This window comes from Nanorana parkeri, unplaced genomic scaffold (assembly GCF_000935625.1).
Source record: "Nanorana parkeri isolate BGI_ZX_2015 unplaced genomic scaffold, ASM93562v1 scaffold785, whole genome shotgun sequence".
NCBI classification, from domain to species: Eukaryota; Metazoa; Chordata; class Amphibia; order Anura; family Dicroglossidae; genus Nanorana; species Nanorana parkeri.
Window position 1 is genome coordinate 238,894 of NW_017307053.1, and position 6,470 is coordinate 245,363.

At 40.6% G+C, this 6,470-nt stretch overlaps 1 protein-coding gene across 1 annotated transcript in view; it reads left to right on the forward strand.

The window, feature by feature from the left end:
• Positions 1-6,470, forward strand: part of LOC108793878 (collagen alpha-1(XIX) chain-like) — a 129,735-nt gene that overhangs the window by 78,771 nt on the left and 44,494 nt on the right. The window lies entirely within an intron of this gene.

A 6,470-nucleotide genomic window follows, 5' to 3' on the forward strand; every position in this document is an offset into this window, starting at 1 on the left:
TTCTGTAAATACATTGATTATTTTTGTTGTCAGTATGTATATTGATGTTATTGATGTCCATTGAACTCTACACATAAGAGTTATATGCAGCTGGATAGCAGTTCAAAAACTATTCGCAAGAAAAATCTGACAAAATATGAAAGTATGAGAGAAAGGCTTGTATTTGTTTATTTATTAATTTTTACTGAACAAGGCAATAACAAAGTTATTGACTAAATTAAACATTCCATAAAGGCAGGATAAACTATAGATCACCAGAGTAAGAGCACAATGTTCTGCAAGGGACATAAAATAGCTAAAAGGCTCAGACCAGCGGCTTGTTTGCGGTTAAGTGGTATAAAAAACATTACAACCCCTTTGCAGATATTTGTTATCTGAAAGAAGAGGAAACCATCCATTTTAATCAGAAATGTCATGACCCCCTATACAGTTGTTCATTGTGCATGCTGGGAACCTTCCACGTGTCACTGAAGAATTTAAACAAACTTTAATTGAAACCTGAGTAAAAATTTAAATTTTGCAATTACAGGACACATGACAGTATTCTTAGACCAACTTCAGAAGATTAGACACTGCCAAAGCTGAAAGCCAAAGAATTGTATTGCTGTCTGTGTCCCTGTTGGGAAGATTTGGTACCCCTATTTGTCCTGGTGACTGCAACTGCAAAAGGTAAAAGTCAAAGAAAATGCTAACTGTTTGGAACAGGAATAGATGGGAAATCTTATAATGGTGACATTAGTTCTGGTGACCAACAGAGATTTTCCACGCTTTGAAAGGATTTCCTCTCACTCCCTATTGAAAGTGAAGGGATCTATCCCACATGGGACACCAATGGCAAAAAAAGCTGTCTGAGGTTATAACCCCCCTACTTTATCCAAAACTAAACATTAACTTTTGTCCTTTACACACAGGATTTTTTACCATTCATTTTTTTTCCTACGCAGCTTCTGGTTGGGCACTCCTTGGCTGAACCTTGGGGACTGTAGCTAGACCTCACTAGGAAGAAGATGCAGGACCAACGTTTATAGTTGTTTCTGGCACTGGATTCTGCATGGGGCACCTAACTTTTGCAGTGTGTTGAATCACAGGGTGTCATACAGGTCCAGAGCCTTGGTCCATCTACCAGTGGAACCTTAATTCTGAAGACCCTTGGGTGGTATAAGGGTCTCCTTCCTTCAGTTACCAACTCCTTCCTTCAGTTACAAAAATTCTGCATGAAAACTGCCAGATTGGTCATGTTTTCTCTCCACCTGGGAAATTTTCTGGCCCTTGTAAAAGTTGAGGCAAGTCCCCATCTTCATGCCACATTTACACTTTCTTTTACACTTACCTTCCCTTGGACTTGTCCTCTGCCCCCTGTTCTTGCTCTGTTTTAACCTCAGGTTATTTCCTTAGTGGGATATTTGGTCAGCCTTCTTTGCAATGATTAGTCAACTCAGGCTTGGTCAGCCAACCCTGACGAAGCCCCGTAATATGGGAGGGGCGAAACGCGTCGACAGATGGTGATCAGACGAAAAGACATCATCCTTTAGACGGATCTCTTACCTCAAACCCTTCACTTTTTGAAAAAATAACCCCGAAGATATTCGAAATAAAGTCTACGGCTGCCTGTCTAAGGATTTGTTCATTCCCTCCTTGAGATTGAGGAGAATCTCGGAGTGTCATTGGACAATAATCGGTTTCCAACTCTATTTCTGGAGACGAATTTTCCAAACCGATATACTCCTCAAAGAAATGGGACATACACCCTCGTAACTGGACCACTGGATCAGAATCGTTTGGACCCTGAGAAACTCCAATAACGTGAGTGATTGAACTATGTTACATATGTCCGTTTAGGACACTGTTTTACAAGACAATCCTTACATTACTTTGAAGATAAAGAAAAATGATCTGGTGTTCAAGGGAATTATAGTCCAATACAGTGACAGTTCGTCCCTAAACGACCACCTATCTCTCCTGTTCTCCCTAAACAAAGGAACAGTTACACGGTTGATTAATCCTAAGTGGTCACGGTTCATTATTTATGAACAGAAGGAATCAATGATTCATGCGGCCAGTGTGCCGGTGACACTTATATCGAACACAAAGGAATTTTCGAGTGTAAAAAGGATCCTTAAGGAAAAGAATCTGTGATCAAACTAAACAAAAACACACTCTGTAAACTGAGAACGAGACGTCCTCACTGGTTAACAGTGCACATACAGGGTTGTTCCACAGGGAGTCCAATAGGAAGATCACAGGCAGAAGCACTTAACACTTTCTCTTTGTATCAGAGGGTTTTTAGGGTAAATTGTTTGAGGATCGATCCGCAAATATTTATGTATGTCTGTAACCTAAGAGTTTTTTAATGGTGAGAGATGGTTTGAAGGTGATATCTTTATTGCATGTTGTTTCTATGAATTTTTCTAATAAATTTAACTTTTTTGCATACTAGCTGCTTGTCCGGATCCCTTAGTTGACCGCTATTGACTCGTTACCTTTTAACGGGTTAACCCCCCCTTGTTTTCTTTGCATGATTGTTTGGTCACGGATCGGTCTAAATAAGCAAATATGCAAACCTGAATTAGGGAGTATAATTAGTCGGATCTCCAGGTAGGAACACCAATCTCTTTTTTCTTAAATTGGTCAGCCAACATCCATCAGCCTGTGCAGACCCTACATACATTTGGAAGGATCTTGAGTATTCTCCTTACTTCCAGATATTTTAGACCTCTGTAGTAATGGGCCACTGGACATGGACCTCTTGGCTTACTGGCTTACTGAGTAGGTTGGGCTCCAGATCCAGGGGTCATTTAGCATTTGCAGTAGATGCTCTGCTGACTCTGTAAGATCAGTTCTACCTCTTCTACCTTTTTTTTTTCTCCCCTGATACTGTTTCCTTCACTGACCTGCAGATTCGAGCCTGGGAGCATTCTGGTCATTTTCTTCACACCAAACTGGCCCAGGAGGGCATGGTGCTTCTACGGCTCCTGGAGGACACTTCATGGCCCCTCCAAGATGATCAGAATCTTCTGCATCGTGGGACAGTCTCACAACCTGCTTCTCACTGTCTTTAGCCATCTGGCTTTTGATACTTAGATCCTGTGGGACAGGGGTCTACTGAATTCAGTTTTCTGGAGGCTAGAGATGCAAATTCCCCTGCAGTCTACCATTACGCTTGTAAGCGTATTCTGCTTAGTGCAAGATTCCATCCCAAGATGTTTTCTGTGGGAGGAATTCTGTCTTCTCCAGTTTAGTCTGGGTCAGCATTTGGCCTTGAGGATCATCATAGGTCAAATCTTAAACTTGATGGTTCCCTTCCCAGAGGCCACTTGCTCCTTACTCTTTTGTGTAGGCTACATATTCATGTATAGCGAGGTCAGTTTTCCTAATCTGAAAGGCCAAATACACAAATTCAGGGAACCTGCAATTTTAACAGTGTAGTAAGAAAAGTGGTCACCTGTTTCCAGTATTCATGATAGGGTAACCACAAATTAAGTGAATGAAATTGTGGTTAATTTCAGTGGATACAATTGGAGGTGGACGCATCTCTCATTTTATAAAAATGATTTTGAATCAAGTAAGTTTGATGAATGATGTGTATTTGTATTAGCATTTGTTGATTGCTGGTGACACTAATCACTCCAATAGACATCATCCAACAAAGGCATGAGAGTTTGCCACTTTGCCTCAACCATGAGGAGTGATATGCCCGATTAGTATGCAATAGTCAGGAATCGAAATCTAAGGCTAACCCCTTGGATCCTTTTGATCTTAGAATACCAATCAAAGGGTAGATAGATATAGGCCAGACATGAGAGTGATATTGTAGCCTGTGGTGACATTGTAAAAAAAACTATAAAAATAAGAGCAAAGAAGATTGTGGGCATCAGTAAAGACTTGCGTAGTTCAGTAAAGGAGTGTAATTCTCTTCCCCTATATACATCACCCAATGCAGTAATCCTATGAGATCAAGGATCAAGTATGGTACTCTGTTAATTTAGGATTGGGTTATTCCACATTAGTAAAGCATCAGGTAATCCCTGAAAGGAAATCAGATGCTCAACCTCATTGCAAATGGCCAGTTTAAGAAGAGGCAGATTAGGTTTGTATGTAAAAAGGGTTGAGGCCTCTAAATGGATTAAAAACTGTAGTATGTCCAACACACTTGCTAGGTGCACCGCTGAGTTTGGAGGAAAGCCAGGAAGGGCCCAGGATACAAGGTGCTACTGCTGACCTGCTAGATAATAAAGGTATAAGTCTGGAAGGGCCATGTCTGCCACCTCTTTAAGACATTATAGAGCAGTTAATCTAAGTTTAGGCCTACTTGTGCCCCGTGAAAATGCCAAAAATGGAAGCTCCATTCAGCATTTTGGGAGGAGAATCATTTAGATTCAATTTATTCTCTCGGCCACTGTCAGTCTAGACCAAATAGGTTTTTTTATATAAGCTATTTCAAAGGAGTGATTGTCCTCCCACTGCCCCCTAAGGCATCCCTAGTCACAATATTGCCCAGATAATTGAATGAGCGTACAATCCTCAGTGGGGAGAAAGGGGACATAGGAACTAAATAATTAAGGGACAGTGACGAGGATTAACTTCTGCCAATTTATTTTAAGACCAGAATAAGTCCCAAATTCCTTTATCATGAACATGTTTCGGAAAATAATATTGTTATCCGCATACAGAACAATGTGTTTACCCTCCCCTAAATCTTATTACCTTGATAATTTTAAATTTTTGTAATCACAAGGACCAGGTCTTTAAAGTGCCAAAGCAAATAAAAGAGGTGACAAGGGACAGTCTTGTGTAGTACCATGACAGAAGTGGAAGGACAGAAAGAGGCCATTTACCAGGATGTTGGATCGAGAATGGGCATAAACTATTGCAATCCATTTTCAGGGCCTATAGCATGGCACATTAAGCATACCTATAAGATTGCCATTTTATTGAATCAAAAGATTTAGCTGTATCTAGGGAAGCCAAAGCACATGTGCCTGAAAGAGAAGGTGCAAGTTGTGCTATAATTTGGGTTCTGCTTATATTAATGGTTGTTGACATGCCAGGCATAAAGCCTCCAATGTCTATTCTTACCTGCAGGGTTGTCTTCTCATTACCATCACTTTTGCGAGGCGAGTTTCCAAGGTGGCAACCTTCACCAGTAAGGAACCTTTTGTTGTATTTCACTAGGACAAGGTTGTTCTGCCTTCTCTCTGGCTACTCCAAAACATCCCATGGAGATTTACATCCAATGGTTATTTAGGGTGTGCTCTGTTTGAGTTTATCTCTGAGCTGCAACATCGTTTTGTCATTCAGGCTCTCTGTTTTTTGTCCTAGTAGGTCAACATAAAGAAAGCCTGCTTCTCTTTCCACCTTCATTGGGGGATTGAGCACTGATTTGCCTGGCTTTAGACCTCTGGGACAAGGCTTCTCCTTTCCCTGTCTGGGCACACTCTATCTCCTTGTATTCTATTCCTACTACATTAAGTTTTACAAGGTGGATGTTAGGGTCCCAGTTGAAGCCAGTTCAGGGGGCTCTGCATCTTTCTGATGAGCCACCTGTGTAACCCTGGGGGTTTTAAGCTTGCATGCTTTCTTGGTTGCTTTGTTGCCCACCCCTTAGTTTGGATGGCTTTTGGGCGTCCCAGTGGTCTAATACCATCCTGTGTGCTGTAATGTACAATTAAGAAAATAAGATTAATGTCTTAAAATGACTAAGTGTTTGGGCAAAATTTTATTGAAATAGTTTGCTGGGCAATGTATAATTGTTTAAACTGAATTCACGTATGAAATAAAAATTTAAAATTTTAGAGTTTAATATTACTTTAAATGAAAAGGCCTCCAGTTTAACAATTATGGCAAACTGTATATGATAGTTTACCCTCCATCCAACTTGAAAGTAAACCTTTGATCAGTAGCATGGATAGCCTACTGGTTACATTGGCACATTGAGCATTAAATTACATTCAAAACAAGCTGTCCCTGACTTCAAACACTGAGGCACAGTGGAGCAATTCAGACCAGAACGACTCCAAACCACTCTCTCATACTATCCTGCTAAGCCCCCTTGCTTCCCTTTGCATCTGATGCTCTTAGCCTTTTCATCTCAGCTTCCTTTTATCCTCCTGTAATCTCCCTGAAAGCCAGTGTACCGTAAACAGAGGCAGTCACAGGACCATGCTATGTGTTTACAGGGCTATGATACAGCAGAGATGTCCCAGAAGAATTTAACATGACAATTCCCACAATGCTATAGCAGTTCACAGGGAAGAACATATGGTGCTGTGCAAAGCTATCCTCAAGGTACTAATGTATAATCATTAATATTGGGGTAGTGGTTGTGATTTCCATAGTTTGGGTGAACGTTTGCCTTAAGAATCTGGATAAAGCTTTTCCACTGCATTTACTATGGAGAATACTAGTGACCTAGTACAATACATTTTATTTTATTTTGCAAAGAGAAAAAAAGAGTGCATGACAGATATATA